Here is a 22179-nt window from a genome sequence, read left to right as displayed (position 1 = left end):
TCCAAATAACATGCTTGTAACATGTCATCAAAACACCTGGCACAGCTGGAATAGCCTTGTAATCAAACACTTCATGATTTAAAACAAAATTAAAATAAAATAATTGCTGCTTAATACTGCCGAGAGGAATGTTAAGTACGATCTACCTAAAAGCTTATGTGTTGTTAAATAATTAAAAAACAGTCCAGTATATCTGTGTTCCTTCATGTTTCTACTGGTAATCCCATGGTTAAGTCAAGTAATGATTGATTTTGAGAGAATTATAGCTATTATAAACTGTAATCAGCAGAGGATGAGAATAATTACGCAGAGAAAGGGAAAATGGCTGAAACATGGCTGAGCAATATTCTGATTGATGGCAAAGTCATTTCCTGGCTGTTAATGACTGATTTTTCAACAGTCAGCACAAGCACTAACCCTGTGGGAGAAAAGGGAAAGGAATGGTCATGTAATAAAGAGAGCTACTGTCCTCAGCTTATCGTTTTAATTAGGAATGGGTGAACGGGCTTGGGGAAAAAAAAAACATTGTCATTCAGGACTGTCTCTGCATGACAAGGCTGCAGCGTGGGCTGAGTGCTTTTGGAATGACTCTGAGTTGGCTCTTGCTTTGCCCTGGAAGTGCCCAATTATCCTTCACCTCATTCAAGCTCCTGAACTCCTAAGTCCTGACAAAACGTCCTGGGAGGGCCACATTTGGTATGGGCATGAGCAGAGTGGAATGGCAGAAACAACAGAAATCCCATCCCACTGATACCTTGAGATGATCTAGCTGATCTGGAAAGTTCTCTGTTGATGAAAGCTTGGTTGATCTACCTCTGGAATTTTGGTACTGTGCTCCCCTTTACTCTAAGCACACCTCAGATGAACCAGAACCTTGTGTCCTGTCTGCAAGCTTCCCTCCTCGATCGCTCACATCTGCTTGCCTCCAGCCCTCCGACCTCTCTCATTCTGCTCTCAGGAGAAAGTCATGTCCCCTCCAGAAAGGCTAATTACCTGCCCCTTACCACATTTCCGTGTGCCTGCACATATGCACTCAGGGCACAGCAAGTGAGCACAGTGGGGAGCGGGATGCTGAGCAGAAAATAATCACTCTGATCTCACAAAAGCTCCCGGAGGAATGTCTGAGGGGGATGCATGTGTGTTTTCTTGTCCTAAAATAATTTTAATTTCTGTTTTATGCTGCATGAGGTCGTGAAGTGGACAAGCCTTCAGAGTACTGTGCTCCAGTTGACAGCCGTGTGCTCTCTAAACTCTGACACTTCCAAATAAGAGCCTAATTTATCTTATCAGTTACAACCATAAAATAGGGTAAGTGATGGAAATGGATTAAAACCCATAAAACTGAGAGAAGCAAGACAGCCGTGATGCAGAAAGTGACAGACACTGCCCTGCAGGGTCCTGCTGACTTTGAAGAAACTTGTAGATAGTTTACTGCTGGCTCCACTAAGTGTCTCTTGTCACAGTAATGTTCCCATCAGTTTTGAGCATGCAGGGAAGCTCAAGGAACGCGCTTTCTCAGATCCCTCTTCCCTGCCTTTGTACAAAGATGACATAGGTATGAGCTTTTGAGAGCCAGAAATCCTGGCTGTATACTGAAGAGTATACTTGCCTGCAGAGCTGCAACAAACGCGTCTATAAGCAATTTTCCATCTGCCTGAGAAATTATGCCATATAATGCCTAACATTTCTGGCTAATTTCAAAAGCAGCATGGAAAAACCTAGGTGGTGGATATTCAATTAATTGCAAAACTCCAAAATTTCCACTGTTTATAGTCCCTTTTCTGAAAGATGTAACGCCAGCTTGATATGAGTGCTAATTTCACTGATGCTAGTTGTACCAATCAGCGGAAGCAGTTGGAGTGTAGAATGCAGTTAGCAGCTGTATCTCCTCCCAACAGCAGGTCAAATGCATCTCAGCAGTCAAAAGTAGCAGAAAAGAAGGGAGATCAGCAGAACGAATGTTAGAAACATAAAGTGTCTGTAATTTAGACTTGATAGCACTGGGATTGTTCATTAGGGACAGTAAAAGAGACAAATAAACAGACACAGAGAAAGATGAAGTACTTACAAGCAGCCTATACGGTGGAGTAATAAATCCTTCTACTGGCTCATTCAAAGGCTCACTAAAGAGATTGTGGTTTCCCTCTTCAACTTTTCAGGCATTTCTCCTGAAATCTCTGGACTACCACAGAAGCCTACAGAACACTGTCCAAAGGTGGGACTGATGATCCTCAATTTTTGTCTAAGCCCATTTACTAGCAACTTAAATCTCTGTTCAACAACCGCTTTGGAGATGATGGCAAAAATTTGCATGAATGCAGGAGGTTGTAGAATTTCTCTCCCTTTATTTCTCTGTTTTTTGGGTTTTTTTTGTTTTTTTTTCTTTTTTCCCCTTCATGCTCATTTTGTAAACATGATTTCAGAGTGAAATACTGAGCAATGTGTAGGTCACAGATGACTTACCAAACCCTATGCTTTCAATAATGTTTTAGTAGGGAAGAGGAAACATGAAGGCTAGGATTAGCATGCAGCAGTTTGCCTCCTGGTTTTATATTGGTCCAGATCTTTTCTTTCCTATTGTAGAGTATATTTGTAGTGAGCATTGCATTTGAGGAAATTATGCCTAGCTGGAAGCACATGGATAGTCCAATAGTTTTCATTTACTCTGTTTAGTAAAAAGCGTATATATCTTGTTGAATGTGTGCGGTCAGCAGGTGCCAGGCTGACGCTGCCATACATTGCAATGTTCTAGTCAAAGGGGAGGCTAAGCTACTAGAGTACCCATTTCCCATGCCATCCTTGTTATTTGCAGATGGGATGCACCTGGGTTCACCTGAGCTCTCAGCAGGCCCTCTCGTTCTTCTTAACTTAGGCAAAGCCTTTTCTCTTTGGCATTTCCCTTAGATGGCTATGCTGACTCAATCTGTTCCTTCTGCACCTGGTTCAGTGGGAAGAGGAACGAGGTTGCAGTGCCAGTGTAGCATAATGCTGCTGTAAACCAGTCTTTTAGTGAAGGCCTTGGGAAAGCAGGCAGCTACCACAGGCAGTGATTTCCACTGTGTCCTCAGCCAGCTGCTTCAGCAAGAGTCATCTTAGTTGTAATCTGTGCCGTAGTTTTGACCCAACAGTTGCTTCATGTTGTAAAACTTAGGTGAGCTTTTGGCAGAAAACTTCTTGCAAACCACTTTCATCAGCTAATTTCAGCTAAGGACATCATTGGAGGCTAGAAGATAGCTGAGGCCACCAGCGGTGTTGCCAGGCATCGCCAGCTACCATGATGTTATCCAGCAACTTTCTGAGTAATGACCAGCTCCTCAAGACCCATATGAGAACGATACGTGTTTTTTTCCTGGGAAAAGGCATCTTGGTGCTTGCAAATCAAGTACAAGAACAGTGAGCTTGCTGGGTTTTGTTTTCCATTTTTCCCCCTCTGGAGAGGAAATTGTGAGTCATGGTTCCAGCCATCTGAAACATAACAATGTTGATGGCCAGATCAACAAACAGCCTAGCAGAAGGCCATGAAAGGAGGGGGGGATGACAGCCAAATGTTCTTGCCTGAGCAAATGCAGCTAGCAAAACTTTGTCGTCCAAGCTCTTCGGATGCCAAATGTGTTCACTGAGTAAATAAGGCAGCTGGGTTGTTCCTTTTCAGGAAAAAGCACAGGAAAAAGATTCCTGCAGTAGGTGACAGGCAAAGAAGCTGTCAGAGGGGAATGTACTGCATCTGAAGCCCATCTTGCCAGAGATTTAACTTCACTCAATGCATTCCACTACTGCTCGAGTGTTCCTCCAGCTTGACCTGCTCTTCTCTTGCTCTTCGAGCAAGCTTCTTGCCAAGGCTTTTTCAAGAGTGCTCTCAGACACCAAACAGCAGTTTGTTCTCTGGGGCTTTTTCACCCCTTAAGAGCCTTTTTGGTCATGAGTTTATCTTTCCAGTGGTACTGCACTTCAAGAACAGACATGGAAAAATGAAGTCAGGAGATAACGTGCAGTGCTGTGTAATGAGGGCACCAGCACTGAGATGTTTCTAAATTTTTTTTAGAAGTGCCAAATAAATTCTATTCCATAAAAATGTCAAGAAGCCAATTTAAAGAAAAGGGAAGAAAGTTTCACAGTGAATCACTGCTCTATATGTTCTGAAAATTTCAGTAAAAATAAGCAGCTCCCCCAAAGCTGTATCCTCTTGGCAGAACAGAGCTTATAAGTAGTCTGGGGCTCTGCACAAGTCTGCGAGAGAAAATACCCGTCTTTCATTAGAAAGGCTACTAATGCATCAGACAATAGTGCTACAGAGACCTACATGCTGTGTCCAGATCATGTGGAACATGAGCACCTATCCATTGCATCATACCTGGAACTCACTGTCTCATCACAGTCAAGCTTTTATCCCACAGTTTTGTCATGATCCTGAATGTCTCTCATGTGATCCAGTCCAGCTTTATTTGATAAGCCACATGAAAAGCCCAGCAACAACTCATGAGTCCAAAGGAAGCCTCAGTAAGTGTCACAGGATTCCACTTCACCTTTCAACCTTCATTCCCCAGGAACCATGGATGATTTAAAAAATAATGCAGTGAGAAGAAATTAAACTCTGCTGCACTAAAGCCTCTGGAGGATTTGATTTTCTCAAATGCTTTAGTTACATAGAGGGGGAGTTAGAGTACCATGTCTGCACTTTTTATCTTGGATGGCCAACAGCAGGATTGTTACAAAAATATTTCTTACAAGTATATTTGCACAAGGAAAGCATCTAACATGGCCAAAAGAAGCTCCTTTGTAAGGCTTTGTATTACTTTCTTTTTTGTGTTGAAGTGACAAAACATATAAATTACATCTGACTTGCTGAAATTTTACATGTGCAAAAGTTGGCTGGGAAATGCACTTTATCTGAACTTTGTGGCCAATGACCAAACTAAATAAACCCAATTAATACTAATTTTTCTTACCCCTTCCCTGGTAAATAGAACTGCCTCAGGGATTTCTAATGGTAAGTTACCCTCTCAGTGTCTGGTTTAACTTGGATACTATATTGGCAAGATGTGTTTGCCCTTTGAGCCTTTATCTTTCTTTGTAAATTTATCATACAGCTTTAGAATCCTCATTGCATTTTATAACTTTTTTTTCACTCAGGGCATTCTGATCTTTTTTAGTTTATGTTTGGCATAAAAACAATATAATCTAGCTTGTGGAATGTGACTTAAATTTTAAATATTTGCTATGTTTAAGAGCCTTTGGGTGGTGTGTGACTTGAATTGATATTTAACAGATAAATCTGAGTTCCAAAGTAGAAAGAATAATTTATTGCCTGTGCAACATAAAAGATGAAGCCAAACTACTGCCTCATCTCAGCAGTTGCTCTAATATCTTTAAAGAGTGTTCTTTTAAAAATTAATTGTTACTTTTCTTTCAATGAAAAGTTGTTTTCTAGGATCAGTGCTATGAAGATGTGCTGACGTTTGTACTAATTATGCTGTGTGAGGTTCATTGCTAAAATAGTTCACAGAATCACAGAATGGCCGGGGTTGGAAGGGACCTCAAGGGTCATGAAGCTCCAACCCCCCTGCCACAGGCAGGGCCACCAACCTCCCCATTTAATACTAGACCAGGCTGCGCAGGGCCCCATCCAACCTGGCCTTGAACACCTCCAGGGATGGGGCATCCACAACCTCTCTGGGCAACCTGTTCCAGCACCTCACCAATCTCTCTGTAAAGAATTTCCCCCTGACATCCAACCTAAGTTTCCCGTCCCTCAACTTAAAACCATTTCCCCTAGTCCTGCAGTTATCAACCCTTTCAAAGAGTTGATTGCCCTCCTCTTTGTAATCTCCCTTTATGTATTGAAATGCTGCAATGAGGTCATCCTGTAGCCTTCTTTTCTCTAGGCTGAACTAGCCCAACTCCCTCAGCCTGTCTTCACAGGGGAGGTGCTCCAGTCCCCTGATCATCTTCGTGGCCCTCTCTGGAGTTGAGCACTCACAGATCTGAACAAAAGAATCCCTGCACTATTCCCCATTTTACTCATAGAAGTAAAAATACTCTGAGATGCTATTGCATGAAAGAAAAGGAAGATGAAGGGACAAGCTGGCAGAGAAGGAGAGAGAGGAGAAACCCCTTCACCTCTCAATCTTGTTAGTTTATGTGACGTTTGGAGCTGAGATGCACAGACACACTGCGACTTCATGGGCCAGTACTTACTGGTGTGCTCTGAACAAACTTCATCCCAATCAGGATGTAGGAGTGGTTGCAACGATGCACTGAAGGTCACCACACCTGATAGCATCCCTTTGAGCGTGGCCAAGAGCCAAAAGCGAGGACAGGGCAAGCAAGCCATGATCCTCTGGAGAGCACTGCCCGGCACCTTGCAGTTTGCTGGGATTGCTGCATGAAAACAAGCCAAAATTTTGCCTTTTTTCTCTATGTGCTTTTTCTAGACTGCTAGTTCATGAAAATAGCACATAAGAGAGTGTCGGCCTGATCAAACTTTTCTTCTTATGGGGACACATTGGTGACACTGCTCAGCTTTGCTCTAAGTGGCTGAAATAATAAACACAACAAAGCCACAAACCCACACATTCTGCCAGATCCTCTTGGCAAAATGTCTGCAGAGTTTTAAAATGCAACACAGAAATTGGGAAGCTTCTGCCTCATAAAGAGCACTCCCTCAAGCCATTGTATGCTTTGGATCCATTTAGCGATACATTCCATCCATAAAAGGGGAACTACATCACTGTGGAGTATGACTGCATTTTCCACTGGGGCAATGTATACTTCACCTAATAGATGTGACATGAAACCATTTTGCAGACCATCCTGTCCAAAGACTGAAGGGCATTTTTGCAAAAGGACAGAGCATCTGCAGAAGCTGTCAAGAATTGATATGCCTTTGCCTCAAGTCAAACAGTAATGTATTAGCTCTCAGTGTGATTAGGATGGACTTCTGTCTGGAACATTAAAATTGGTTCTGAATGAAAATTGCTCTTCAGAAGTTACTCTTCGTTAATGATATTATTATTATTTTATTTTAATGTGATTAGGGTCATGTTCTTAAATAATAATCGTCATTGTTACAGTTTTCTCAAGTCAGCATAGCATTACATTTAGCGATCTTAATAATGGCACAAAAGAGTTGAGAATCTCACCTGCCATGAGTATAACCTTCTGTTTCCTCATAATTTGGTTGTGCTTGAAACTGAAATTGTCCTTGAGGTGCCTCAGAAATGTGCTATCTTGATCATTATAATTACCTGAGACTGAAATGCCATCTGGTTAAAATCAAGCCTTCTTATGTGCCTTACTTCCTTCTTCAAAATGTAACCCCACTTCTCACCCTGAAAAATTAGAACAATTGACATGTTTAAGTAGTTTTCTGTTCTTACAGTTTAACAAATTGGTTTTTAATAGCTGCACTGGGCAATGAACTATCTGAGTCGAGCCATGGTGACCATTCCTATGCAGTGCTGGGCTGTTGGCTAATGAATCTCTGTTCCAAGGACTTTGGGAGGCAGGAAGAAGCACATCAGGCAGGGCCAGGGGGACGTGCTTGGTATGTTTTAATGCCTTGAAAGGACAGCACAGTGGGATGTAATGGAAAAACTGGCCTCTCTGTCTTGAGAAATAGAGATGCCACAAGTGCTAAAAAAAAAGCTCCCTATGTGCCCTCTCACTCTCTAGTAATGTAGTAATGCTGCAAGGAACAGTCTAGCCTTCAATTTAATTTCACTCAATCATGCATTTTTTACCCATGACATCACCCTGAAGTGATTATAAAATCATAGCTGGGATGCGAACTCAAGCAGAAGCTTATAGACTTTTCAGTGTGTCATAATGAATAAGAGATGTGGTGACTTGTGTCATCTATCAGCCTGATTCCCTGTGCATATTTGTGTCTCATGCTCTGCTCTGGTTAACTGTTCTCCAAGCTGCTCTACAACAGGTCTGACAGAAAGGGGGTCACAGCCATGTGAGTGAGTCTGGGCAGGGAGGTGAGTAAGGGGTAACACATTTGTGTGATCGACCTTCTGAGGTACCATAGTAGCCCAGATGAGCACGGATCAGCGATGAGTTCACCTGCAGACCTGTAGTGAAACTAAGTTCCCTACAACTCCATTAGCCCCATCATAAATTAAAAGAACAACAAAAAAACACTTTTAATTTTCCCAAAGGGAAAAGATTAGGCAATGAAAAAAAAAATAAAATCAACAAACCAACAGAATTCTCCGTGCTGTAATAACAACTTTGTTGCCAACAATACAGCATGGACTTGGGGATCAGCTTTCGGAGCACGACACTACTTTCAGAAATGTCTAGTCATGATTCTGTCATAACTCCCCATCTTGTAAATATGCTTAATTTCTGTTCTAGCAGAGTATCTCTTCTTGCAGAAATAGAGAGATTTGTGCATTTATCCTGTACAGAAGTCATAATGCTACTGGAGTTTACAGACAGGTGCTCCAAATACCTGCCTCCAAACCTCATTCACTGCAAAGTTCAGTGTCATCTGGTAGCAGAAGATATTAATCACCACTGAGAAGAGCAGGCTAACATTTCTAAGCCAGGAATGGCTTGTATCTCCTTCCCAAATAGCTTACCCTAACAGTTCTTTTTATTGAGATTGATTCCCCATATTTTGCTAGTTTAGGGAATATAGCCCATTTATATTATCTTGTATTGTAAACCTAATAATTGACATTGTTATTGTAGTTACTTTATGAGCCAATTTCTTAGTACCCGAGGGTGTTTTTATTGCTACCCTTTTGGCCTTTACTTTAGAGTACTGAAAACATATGCAGTGGTGAGGAAGTGTTTTTACACACTTTATACCAAAATTCATTGACTGATCAGTATTATTTCTTTGTTTATATCACCCTTGTGTTTTCTGTTATTCTGATTCTGGCTAGAATAGCTACCCATGTGTGTTGGTGGGCAGACTGTGTGCTGCTGTAATTTAATATCATGCCCTCCATATTCCTTACGTGAAACAGAATAGCTAAAATGTCCTGCTCCTCTCATGTTTGGTGACAGGGACCTTACACAATAGCTTGTGAGGGCACAAGGTTGGCCATTGCTCCTGCTCTCAATCTGGTGAGATTTCCTGTGTGGTAAATATTCCCCTGAGAACTGTTACTTCTTGTGGAGTGGAGTAAATATGTCAATAGAGAACCAGTGGAGAACCATGAATGAGCAAGGATTATTACATAATACTCTGCTTCTTACTCTTTGGTTTCTATTTAGCATCATTTAGTGCCTGCAAAACATGATATCCATAATTTTGGTTTGACAATAAGCTATCAGAACACATCACGGCTTTTCCTTTGGGCTGAATCATGGACAGATACATATAAACATTTGTATCTTCGATATGTAATGGAAGGTGACTCATAGGAGGAAATTCTCATCCACAGAACTGGGAGCCGTCACTGTCAACAAGGCATAGTGACATAAAGTTGTCTTCACTTTCAGTTTCGATTGTAAGCCTGTGGCCTGGTGGCATCCGTACAGCTAGGTTTACTCTAAAGTTGTCCTAAAACAGATGATCTAACAGAGACTGACACATACCTTCATAATTGCCAATTAGTGCAGGATAGTATGAAATATGAGCCAATTGTCTGGGCCCCGAGGCTTCTCTAGCAACAGAATTGATGGTGCCAGTCAGAAAAGACTGCAGATTGGAGTGCCAGGAGGAGCCACAAGATCTCTGAGTCTGACTTCTTGAATCACATGGGACATAACTTTTGCCCTGTTATTTCTATCTTCATAATTCTATCTTCCTTCTCACAGACAAATGATTAGGCAAGAAGACAGAAAAAAGTGGATATAATGTTCAAAAATAAAAACAGATACAGTCTTTTGTGTAACAACACAAGAGCATGTGTTGTTGGTCTCCATACACAAGTCCCAAAGCCCAGTGGAGCAGCCCACTAGGTACATTTAGGCAGGTTTCTTTAATTCACATGTAGACACTGTTGGTCTGTAATGAAAATAGCCTGTCAAGAGTGTATCTAAACCCTGATAATGTCAAGAAATAATTGTCTGTGATGAGGTTTCATATGGAGTCCTTAATTCCTTAGATAAAGTAATTCTGTTTTTAAACATGGCTATTTCTTTGCTTAAGGCATATGTATGTAAAAGTTCACACATTTCCTCCATTTTTTTTCTTAAAGAACGTAGAAGTGGCTTTAATGGGATCTACATGGCACTTCCTGAAGGGCCAAAAATAAGGATTTTATTTTAGGTTTAATTTGATTACTCAGAAAATATTTTTCTGTAATAGAGTATTTATTTATAATTTCCTTTTCATTGGTTTTAAACTACTCTGCCATCAACAGTATGCACTCTTTGTTCTTGTCTAAAAGGAGGCCTTCTGTTTTCATTCTTACAATCTGAATCCTCATTTTTTTTTTGCAAAAGCATCACTGAGAAGAAAGAAATATTTTATCTTTATTGGAATATCCTGAGGGAGATGCCCATCTTTCAGTGTGCTGATAGGTGACAACTTTTCTCACCTATAGAGAACAACCTTTCATATGCAAGCTCTAATACAAGGTGATATAATGCTATAATGCAAGCTTCCCAGGGGAATAATCCATTTCCATTTGTAATTTTCAGTTAAATCACTAAGTTTTTCCCTGTGAGCTTTCCTGTGCCTACACAACCACTCTACCATCAAGTGATAGCTAGTGGACAAGAGGAGGACATGGTGAGCTTGGCCGTTCTACTGAAGCACAGATGCCTGATGTCATTTGAAATGCCCCGTGGTAACTGAAATATGCACATGGGACTGGCAGATACAGCACAAGACCTATGGGAGACTTGTGATCTTCTCCAAGGTGGATTGGATACGTTGGGATGTCTCAAATGATACAAGCTGCCAGTATTCATTCAGTGAAAGAAACCCACTTTGTCTAAAACTTAAAGCTCTCTCTTTCCCCTTTCTGGACACAGCCGCAGTCCCACGAGCCCAGACAGTGCCTTGAAAATGAATAAGACTGTAACACCAGAATTCATCATCTCTTTTTATTGGCATTTTTAACATCCAGACCTAAAACTGCAAGTGACAAGGAGACAACGGCTAAGCATAATATCAACATTTTGTTAACCGTGTTTGCAAAAGCAACGAGCCCCCTTCACCCCTTGCCCTCACTGCTGGAGCAGGAACTCCCTGGTGGCTGCAGCAGCCTGCATGGATGGGGGAAATAATCTTGCTGTGGCAGGAGCACGGCATCAGCCTCCTCTTTCCCTCAGCTTCCCGAGGGCAACCTGGGGGCAAGCAGGGCCTCTTAGGCTCCTACTGCTTGTGCAGCTGCCACTGCTGTCTGCTAGCTGCTCCCTAAAGCGTCAGATGTTGCCAGTGCTTGGAAATACTGCACTTTGCAAACTCTTCCCTCCCATTCTGATGTTTTCTGTTTGTGTTTGAACTGTATTGGCAGGTACTAAGTGTCCATGCTTTTGGTGAGCTGAAGGCTTTCTCCTATGGATGTAGGAATAGTGATGGTTGGATGGGTTGCCACTGAGATGTCAGTGTCTCTTCCCAACAAGCAAAGCAGGAACACTGGAAATCACTTATGATGCACATGGGAATTAAGCCCTAGCTTCTCTGTGCTGTGATGAGAATATGTTGGTGCATGATGCTGTTGAATTCTTAGTAAGCTAAGGGTATGACCGACAAACTCCAGTGCCAGGAGAGGACCAGCTGGACTAGAGAGCATGGAGCCAATAGAAGGCTGTTCTATGTTCTACCACTGCATGCAACACTGGAGCACACTGGTTTGTGCTCTACCTTTCTGCCAGGTAGAGCAGACGTGTACTGATACGCTCTTCTGAGTAGTGGTAGGGCGTGATGAAGTTTGAAGAAGTGCATGTAGAATAGAAATAATGGGAATAGAAATAATGGGAAAGTAAGAAAACTTACTGGCATCGTCCTTGGGTTTTGTTGAGTTTACACTTTCACCTTTCCAGTTGGCCAAACTGCTGTGGTAACTAATATCATGAAAAAAATGGTTGGGTTTGATGTAATGCTGAGGTTTTGGCCTTAATGTACAGCCTTGGCTTATCTAACTATTTGTATGGGGTCTTGCAAATCCCTAACAGATTGATGCCTCTTCAAAGCCATCTGGAAGATCTACCCACTCTTTTTTCCCTGCGCTTATAATTGGAACTGCTGGCTGCCCTCTGTATCAGAGCAGTACAAAGGCTGAGAAAACAGAGAGGTCTTACACTAAACCATTTGAAAGGGCAGCAGGAGACGTCATCCATTTTGTGTATAGATATGTTTAGATAGATGTGGTAAGCCATGAGAAGTGGATGCCTTGACAGGTTACTTTTCAAAGACTGCTGATTTGCAGTGACCTCTGACTGCTCTCAAAACAGCTGAATTCTGCAGACTCTGGTAATCTGAGATAGAAACTGTTTTGAAGTCGGCTGGGTGTAAAGAGTCTGTTGCTGCCCTGGGTGTCTCAGTATCACAAGGAAAAGGAGAGCTGGGGAAAAGGGCACTGTTGCTGGAAAGTCCCTTGTGCGGTTCTGTGTGGGACAACTTTTCACAACACAATGCTGGTGTGAAAACCATATACCTATGTGCTCAGGTGTTGTCAGTCCTCCCAAACCATCTAACATCTTCCAAATGTGTGTAAAAATGTCCTGTTCCCTGCTGTGTGCTGGAGGATCCTCATATAGATATATTTAACCCACAGAAGAGGAGGCTCAGGGGAGACCTTACTCTCTCTACAACTGCCTGAAAGGAGGTTGCAGCAAGGTGGGGGTTGGCCTCTTCTCCCAAGTAACAGCAATAGGACAAGAGATAATGACTTTAAGCTGCAGTAGGGGAGACTGAGGTTGTTAGGAAAAATTTCTTCTCAGCAAGAGTGTTTGGGCACTGGCACAGGCTGCCTGGGGAGATGGTGGAGTCCCTGTCCCTGGAGGTGTTCAAGAAATGTGGAGATGTGGCAATGAGGGACATATTTAGTGGGGTGTATTGGTGATTGGACAAAATGATTTTAGTGATCTTTTCCACCTCAATGATTCTATGATTCTATATTCCTGGGACAAGGAGGCTACAACAACAGTGTGAAACAGGGGGCAGCTGGGCTGGGCAGCATCATGCAACATCTCAGCTATTGGCTGGGCTGTGCACAGACAGAGCCAAATCCCACAAGTCTATGACCAAAGTGGGTCCAGCAAGGTTTTGCAAAGGCTTGATAAATGGGGCAGATTTAGGGCAAATTTGTACAAAATGTCTGACTGTGAAAGAGGGGCAAAGTTCAGCCACATGTGCCAGAGCATCATCCTGCGGAAGCTCTTTGTCTGAATGGCTGCAAGGTTCTCATTTTTAATGTAGGCAGAAGTTATATTTACAAATAATAATTTCAATTTCTAAGACTGTCCCATCATTTCAAAGGTCTTAACATTGCTTTCTGATTCATTTGGAGTGACATTACCACTGCATATTATTTTCATATGTCAGTAGTTCTACAGAAAAATGCTTAAGTGCCTAAATGAACCAAAAAGGATGACCATTAACGAAGCATCATGAGCAGTCTCAGATGATTAAAGGCCCCATTGCAACTGGACAAATGTTATCTCTGCAACAGTTGCTGTGCCTGGCTCAAGTAAACAATCTCTCGACAATCCAGTTTCGGATGTGGACTTCTAATTGGTGTGATTCAGCACAACACATTGGCTTTCCCAGCTGCTCTGATGTAGGGTTCTGGCCCATACCGCCCATGGTTTTATATACAGATCTGTATTTTCTTCTGCAGTAAGATCAGAATCATCTACAGCCACGTTTCAACAATACTTTGAACACTGACATTGAATTGAATGCAAAATGCTGCTTGAGTACATTAATATTGCTTTCCCTTGTTAGTCTAGGAATTATGTCAACATTAGATTTTAAAGTTAAGGCAAAGATATTTTTAGAAAAAAAATAACTGCACTGGGAATTTTCTTTGGCTTAAATTTATTCACCATTAATTTGGAAGGAAATATATGTTTTTTCAACACTGCTTTTGTGCACACATAATACAGATCAGATTTTAATATTCCCTATGTTTATTGAGAACATAGTTCAAAGATTTAAGTGGATTTCTAACTGAGTTGCCTACATCTTTTTTTTTTATATATATATATGTATGTATGTATGTATGTATGTATGTATATAAACATACATTAGCTATCGACAAGTTGAAAAGAATGTTTATTCAAATAAAGGTCACTTCTTTCATTCTGTTTCTGGAGCTGAAAAAGAAAAAGAATTCCAATTTTTAAAAAATAATGTGAATTACTTGCTGGCCTTCGAAGGGTGGTTTTAGTAAGCATATGGGGTTTATTCACATTTTGAAAGCAGCTGCTTTTATTACCTGAAAAGTACACATGAAACACTAGGATTTGGGCTGCTTTCTGTAGACAAAAGATGAAAAAATCCTTATGGCTTTTAAAATATTTCTTTTTTCTTCTGGTGATTTATCATATTATAAAAGCATCATCAACATTTAATCCTCACATTCTCCAGTGTATAACAAACATACGTGTTTGTTATTACAGACCAAACAAACACGCACCTTCACAGCCGTGATGCTCCTCAGAAAGAAACATATGGAGATACGCAAGACTTGTTAATTTGCTCTCAAAAGGATACAGATAAAAGCAGATGCTGGGGGGGCAATAAATTATACTTTTTGTACATTTTCTATAGTGGGTTTTTTCTGTAACCCTCCTAGTTGACACAGAATTTCCTTTGCAACATTATTTATCGCCAGCGACGTTGCTAAGCTGCCTGGGAGGGCAAATGGAAAACTTTGTGAAGCACACTTGGAGAGGGCTCTTTTAAACCAGATGATTTGTGAGTACGTCTTGGAGAGCAGGGAGTATATTTTAGATATGTTAGCTGTCTTGTAGTGGGCTTTTATGCAGTGAATGAGAGACTCTGGAAAATGTTCCTTATATAGGGAGTGTTACCAAGATAAATTTGAGTTTCTCACCAGTACAGGGGCTGTCATGTTTTCAGCATGAAGGAAGATCTTCAGCTTCTCTGCTTAAAGGCTACATCAATACTGGAAATGCTGGAAAACAACTGTTAATTTTGGGTTCGCTTCTTATAAGAGATTAACTTTTAGAGACCACCCACACCTCTCTTCAGATATCCAGCCACATGCTGGAGCACTGGAGGCATTGGAAACCATTAGTCACTTGTGCACATTTTAGGGCCTGAATGACTGGCACTGAGAGATTTTAATGGGAACTACCTCTAAGCCGGGTCTGATGGAAGTACTCACACCTACTGCTGCCTCGTGCCAGCTGTGGCATCACTTGGCATCTGAGAAAAGGTTTGTCTGTGGTGTGGCACTGCTGACCCACTGGTGCTGGCTGCCTCCTTAGTTTCACACTCTGGATTTTGGGGTTTGAACCTTTATCACATCTTCTGTTTGTCTTTTTGGAAGTGTATATTAAATGCTGCTTTAACACAGTGGTGGCAAGTTGGTGGTTTTGCCTTTTTTTGTGTTTTTCTTTTCAACTGTTCTTTCTTGAAATAAGGTCACTTTTAAATACACATATACGCACGCACAGTTCTGTGCACAGTGTAATTTTTAATATAAAGTGACCATTTGTATTTGAGCATCTGCAGCCAGCAAGAATCTAATGAAAACTGGCAATGTGTTTTTTTATGCATTGGTGATCACAGCATTGAGATCAGTTGTGCCCCAGCAAATCTGAACAAAAGTGTTCTGTGTATCTGGGTGAGTGTAAAGAATAGGTTTTGCAATAGTAATACATCTGCAGAAAAACAAATAGTAGGATAACAAAGAAAATGCCTAAGAAAAGCTATGGAAGCAGCTTTCTGGGAAGACTTGGCTGGCAGGAGGCAGAGATCTGCTAACATACAAGCAGAGGAGCCCTGTTTCTGTGTTGTCAGCCCTGTTTCTGTGTTGTCAAAGAGTGGCTGTGCAGCCAATGAGGGGCAGAAAATGGGAAATGCACATGTGGGTCTGAGAGCACAATCGGGACCTGTCTGCCTTGAGAAGGGAAGGTCCTGACTTGCTCTCAGCTACACCTTATGAATCACATCTATCTAGATTTAACCGAAATCTAAAAGCTTATGTTGCATTTGGATAATTTTTTGTTTTTCTAAAATGCATGGTGTGCACCTTTCATGCTAAGGCATATTTTGCAGTGCTCAGGAATGCCAAGATGGTATGCAGCTCCTTCCTGCAACTAAGGGCACCTCAGCAAACACTGCAGCAGAAAAGGTGAGTAGTGCTATGGTGAACAGGTGAACATGTGAACAAAAATCTTCCCCAGAGCCTTGCACAGCTCATGTTGATGGGAGGTTCATTGCTGACCTCAGTACCAGAAGTTTTAACTGCTGATATTGCCCTTAGAACCGATGGCAATCTGATGCAAGAGGTCCACTTTTTGTACTGGTGGGAAGGCATTGGAGAGGCTTAACACTTGACCAAGGAGAGGTCAAGTGTTTTGTTCCAGTTTTGTTCATTTTATCTCTGCTTTCAATTTTGTACGTGGAGGTTGGAGAGAGGAGGGAACAAAATCAACATAACATTTGACTTGGACAACACTCTGAATGACTGTTAGGTAACATATTGGTTTTGTGAAAATTATAGAGACAATCATACATAAGTTTAGGGTGGAAGGGACCTGTATAAGTCCCTTGCTAGTCCAACCCTATACTCAAAGCACTCAAATAAACTGAAAATAAATATTACCATGACAGGTCATCCAGAAATAAGATGGAATACCTACCTGTGATTGTAGACTTACAGTGGAATTGCAAATTTGGCCCAAGAATACTCATAAGTACATTCAGAAGTTACTCTTTGAGGCAGTATTTCCGCGTTTGTTAGGTGCAGAGTACTTCTGTAAGCATTGGAGGCAGCTGGTTACCCTGACAGACATTGACAGCAGAAGAGGTCCTAACAACACAATCTGTGGGGCAGAGCCAGAGAGCACACCAGGGGAAGGACAGACATGACACAATCTGAGTGAGTTGTTTGGACTGACTTTGTTTTTGGTGGAGAAAGAAAACTGCTTCCACAAAGTAAGTCACTTATGTCAAAGACTGGCACCTATAGAAGATGAGCCAAGCTGGCACCTAGACTTGCTTCTCCTCTTCTGATTGTGGAGGGCATTAAATAACTGGTTCAGAATAGATACCTAATCTTTATGAGGCTGAAGTCCAAGGGATGAATCCTGCCTTTTAGGCTTAAAGAGACGTTGAAGAAAGTTTTATCTTTCTCAGGGCAGCTGTGGATGGGGAATGAGACAGTGGACTTTTGAGTAATTCTCCCAGAAATGTGCAAAGCTGCAAAATTTCAGAACTTATTTGGGAATCCTCAGCCATCAATAACACAGGCAATAGCGAAATAACAGCAGGACGTTTTACTTTTAAACGCTTCTCATAAAAATGAAGGGAGCAGATTGTTTATATTAACCTTTCTGGGAAATGCAATCAAATTGTCCTTGAAAAATGTTAAAGAAGAAAAACACAAGCATGACTTTCAATAGCCCTTAACAATCTGTGAACCGGCCCGTTGCTAACTGTCACACACAATGTACATTTTGTTTAGTGATTTCTGTTACACTGCCACTCTCTATGAAAATGTTTAAAAGAATAATTCAAGCTGCATGATCCCAGGTGCATAAACACGCTCTCTTCAAACCAGCAGAGAAACTGCCGAGTCTAGCAGGATTGTCAGACCCACGGGTCAATTCAGGGACTAAGAAAATCATTTCCTATTTCCCTTCATGGATTTGGTGCATGCTGGGATCGGCCAGTCTAGAAAAATAGAAAGAAGCTGTGTCTTCTGCAACAAAAACAGAGCTGGGAAATGAAAGATGCCTCGAACCCTGGCCAATTCTGCCAAAGCAGGATGGGGAAAATGCTCAGTCCCTCCCAGCCGAGGCTCACAGCAGTTGTTTCTACTGCACTGTCTGTTCTGCAGAGCCATGTCCTGCTTTGCTGACAAGGGCAGGAGTGGGACTCTGGCCCTGCTCTGGGTGGTGGTGGTTAAAAGCTCACAGCCAGACTGGAAACTTCATCTGAAGTCCTTGTGCTCTTGGCTCCTGCATTGCTTTTTTCATGGCTCTTAACTGCTCTTCAGAAGCCTTCAAAGGCACCCAACCTTTCCACTGACAAAGCAAGTAGGCTTAAGTGGAATTTCAAGTCTTAGAGCACTGCTCAGTGCCCTCATAGGAATGTACATTTTTTCCTTTGACTGAAGCTTGGGGCTTCCCTTCTTAAGTGGGAGAAGTCTAAACAAGTCCCATTTGGACATTTTTGATAATGTTCAGGTGAGGTTATGGACAATCCTGCAGCACATAAAACTGGCCATTGTTGATCTCTGCCATATCATATTATATAATCTCTAAAATTCTTGATCTTTTCCTCATTCTTCCTCTGTTTTGTTGTTTTTTATTTGTTTGTTTGTTTGTTTGTTTTTCATGGCCAGTCTTCTTGCTCCTTGCCTTGCAGAGGCTTGGATATGCGAAGAAGTGAACAGTAGGAAAGCGTGGAAAATGCACAACTTGCAGTGATCCCTCAGTGAGGGTCAGAAGGGAAATCTGTAGCAAATCACAGTTTCATTTTTCCTTTTAACGCTCTGCAAAATGAGGTATGAAGGGTAGAAAAAAAGAAATGCCAAAACTAAGCAAAATTTTATATGTATATTATATCAAACACAGTAGCAAAGTCAGCAAGATAGAAAATACACTAGAAAAAGAGCAACTCATGAACCTAAGTAAAATGCTTCAATTTCAAAAATTCTGCAATGGAAAGGTTTCAGTTTTCCTTCATCTTGAGAGTTGTTTGTCCATCTCCTTGCAGTTCAGTACCGAACTCCAATTCAAATAGCACATAACCTCTTGGAAACCAGACACTCTCTCAGGAGAGGGAAAGAAATCCTGTGGTCTTTCATGAATGTTTGCATCATTGAGAAGGCCACAGAATAAAAGTATTTCCTGTGTGTAACATATAATCCATTCAAAATGAGATAAAACAGTTTCTTGTACGAATTAACAGGATACTTTTGGTTTCTATAGTATCCATGCTATTATGATTTTAATATAATCAAAAACTGCTTAAGCTTGAAGCATATTAGTGAGGATAAAATGAAACACGTTTGCAGAAATTGACCTATTTCAGATCAGCAAATGGAAAGCAGAGGAAACAAGTTTATCTGTTGCGTCTACTGTCCTCATCTGCTTTACACTGGCAAAACACAAACGTTGGAAAAGCAGCTTGAAAAACATTAAACATTTCCCCATATAAATACTTGACTGTTATGGGAAAAATCCCAAACCAGAGATTTATGGCTTGAATCCTCCTATCTGGAACTACTCAGGCTGGTGATATGTGAACTACAGGGGGTTTACATCTGTATTATCCTTTCAGAATATGCTTCCTGCAAGACCACATCTTCTATGGCATAATGGGAACGCTCAGTGAGATGGGGTAGGCAGAACATGGGACACAGACATGTAGTGAAATGCTGCACGCATACAAGGGTCTCACCAAACTACAAGTAATATGACAGTTCAGGGACATATTTAATGGCAGAAATATTTATTTCCTTGCTTGTTGGCCAACATCTGATTTTATTTTCAGTTTTAATTAATGAATAGTCCAACTTAAAAAGGAATCAATTTTTTCTGTAAAATACCCTCTCTGCTGAGCATCACATTTTCCTTTTCAGAACTCCTAGAAGTACAGTTTACAAGCTTTACTTCTCTCTCCATTTCATGTGCCTTTTAACACTAGTCATATTACACTGCTGGGGATCTGATCTGATTTGTTCATGCTGTGGCAAAAATTGGTAGGATCCACATAGAATTGATAATCCATTTCTTGATTGGTTTGCTTGTTTTCCCAAAACTAATTTTTCTTCTGAATTTTGGAAGAGCAGGAGCAAATTGAATTTGGGCTCCACTTGATCTAACCAAAAAGCCTTGGATTTTGATCCACACTCTTGATAAGAAAGAAAAGAAAAAGAAGCCAGCTTTGGGATGAGTACCTCCCCAGTTTACAGTGATCCAGCTCAGTGTTCCGTTTCAGCACAGGAGCGAACCACAAATGCTTGAGCTGCAAAAAGCTTTCTTAAAAATAAAGAAAACAGACACCCAGGCATGATGAAAACTACTCCAGTTGTCTTGGAAAGAAAGGGCTTTGTGGCCCCAAAGGATACTTGTGGATTTATTCTAAACCTTTATCAACTTGTTCTGCATGATTTAGCTGCAGTGGAAGCCTGATGTTGCTGCAGAGCCTATTACACCTACCTAAAGTGACTCTAGCACAGATAATATACTGCAACAATCATATTTTTCACAGAGTTTTACTGCTGTTGACAGCCACTGGATTGCAGGCTGTTGCCTCGACCCCATGTCATCTTAGTGCTGCCATCACACATAGCAGTAACCTGCTCTGTAGTGCTTTTGTGTGCATATGATCAAGAACAATGAGTGGTGGGAGGTGCATTGGTGTAACATGAACACAATCTCAGATTAATGATATTCTTGACTTCCACAGTTAGTCCTTTACAATTTATGATGATTTTGATTTATCTCCCATCTTTGTGCTTACTTTGGGGTTCCTGGCTACACTTTCAGGAGAAAAAAAAATTATGCAGAAAGAAATGTTGAGTTTTTTTCTTACTAATTTCTGTCACAAAACGGAACTGAGAGAGAAAAATCAGTAGCTTTCAAACACTATTATGTTGCTAGCGATAGCTCTCGTCGCATGACAGTTCTCAAACTGATAAGGTGTTCCAAACAGCCAAAAGAGGTTTTTCAGTGCCCAAGCTCTGTCTCTTCAGCTTGCACATGTTTTCAAACATAATTTCATGCCTGCTTTCTGACAGCTCATTAAACAAAGGCCTCTTGGTACATATAGTGCCCATCTTCCTGCTGAGAATGTAACATATTTATGGTGTTTGCAGATTGCTGGCTGTTTGCTCTCCTGCTTCGCAGTGTCCTGCCTGCCAAATGCTTATCAGTGTAGCAGAGGTGACAGTCTTCCCCATTTGTGTAGGTAGCAATGGTCTTGTGTTTGACCCGTGGAGGCAAGAAGCAATATGATTAGAAGAAGCTCTGCAAGCAATAGATAAAAGCAATCACGCAGGGAGAGACAGTGAGGAAGAGCTCAGGGGAGGAGGCTGATGTTGTGGAAGCTGATAGCTTGCATTCAGGGAAAGTGCTGGCAGTTAGTTAGCGAGACAGCTGGTTACATTCAGACCTTGTGGGATTTCAGCTTCAGACAAAGCAAACAACGATTCGGGAGCCCTGAGAAGCTATCTGGAATGACGTACAAGGGCAATCAAAGCTGCTCACTTCTAATTATCTGCCTCTCTCCTGCCATTAAACTATCATTATTATACATTCAAACCAATAAAGTTTAGTGAATTTAGCACCTTCTATTTTCTTTAAAAGCTGGTGCCAAAACTCTGTTTCCCTTCCTAATGGAACAGATGAAGACATCTTTAAGCCAGCCGCTACCATTCATCCATCTGTCCTCTGAGGGCAGCAGGGTACGAGGAGCAGGTTTCTGCCTGTACCACCACCAGCAGCTGAAGTATCTGTTCCACTTCACCAGAGTAACAAAAGAGCTAATTGGGTTTTGTTTTTTAGAGAGTTTTATTTTCTTTTTAACTTCTTGTCAAACCTATCACCAGTCAGTATCAAAAGAAAATGCAGTGGCAGCTCTGTTCAGCTGCCAAAACCTAATCAACACAGAGGAGCTTTCGAGTGGCTGTCAGGCAGGATTATGATATTAACCCTAACCACGTGCATGTTCCAGGAAAAGGAGCATCACTTTAACTAAAAGTCAGAGGGTGACAGGTAATGAAGGACAAATATTTTACAGCTCAAAGGATGTTTCTGTCCCCACATTAGGTGAGCTGTCTAATTACAGCTGAGAGAAGCAGCAGCACCTGTGCATGTTTGCTGCTATCTAACCACATCTCATACAAATAAACAGGTACCAAGTCACCCCCAGCACAAACATAAGGTTTCAAGAAACATTCAAGCCACGAGGGAGCAATGTTTGTAATTTAGTAGGCAGCTCTTCCTGCTCTGAGTCAGTAGTGAATCAAGAGTTTTAGGACCTTCCTCTGCCATGGAGGGTCACTTTGGGATTGGACACAAATTCAAGGCTCCACATAGTTTCTGCCATTAGTGACA

The 22179-nt window shown here is 41.4% G+C and overlaps 1 long non-coding RNA gene across 2 annotated transcripts in view; it reads right to left on the bottom strand.

Moving 5' to 3' along the window:
- The window catches only part of LOC128085768 (uncharacterized), a 195143-nt gene that overhangs the window by 22267 nt on the left and 150697 nt on the right, over positions 1 to 22179 (bottom strand). The window contains exon 5 of one of the 2 annotated variants that reach the window (XR_008209083.1): positions 14083 to 18608. The exons of the other annotated variant lie outside the window; for it this stretch is intronic. This is a non-coding gene — a long non-coding RNA (uncharacterized LOC128085768). Of the gene's footprint in view, positions 1 to 14082; positions 18609 to 22179 lie in introns of those variants that run through there. 2 annotated transcript variants of the gene reach the window in all.

Source organism: Tympanuchus pallidicinctus, unplaced genomic scaffold (assembly GCF_026119805.1).
Source record: "Tympanuchus pallidicinctus isolate F22 unplaced genomic scaffold, pur_lepc_1.0 scaffold3, whole genome shotgun sequence".
Lineage (NCBI taxonomy): Eukaryota > Metazoa > Chordata > Aves > Galliformes > Phasianidae > Tympanuchus > Tympanuchus pallidicinctus.
Note: the sequence above shows the minus strand (reverse complement) of the source record. Positions and strands in the feature narration are given on the sequence as shown.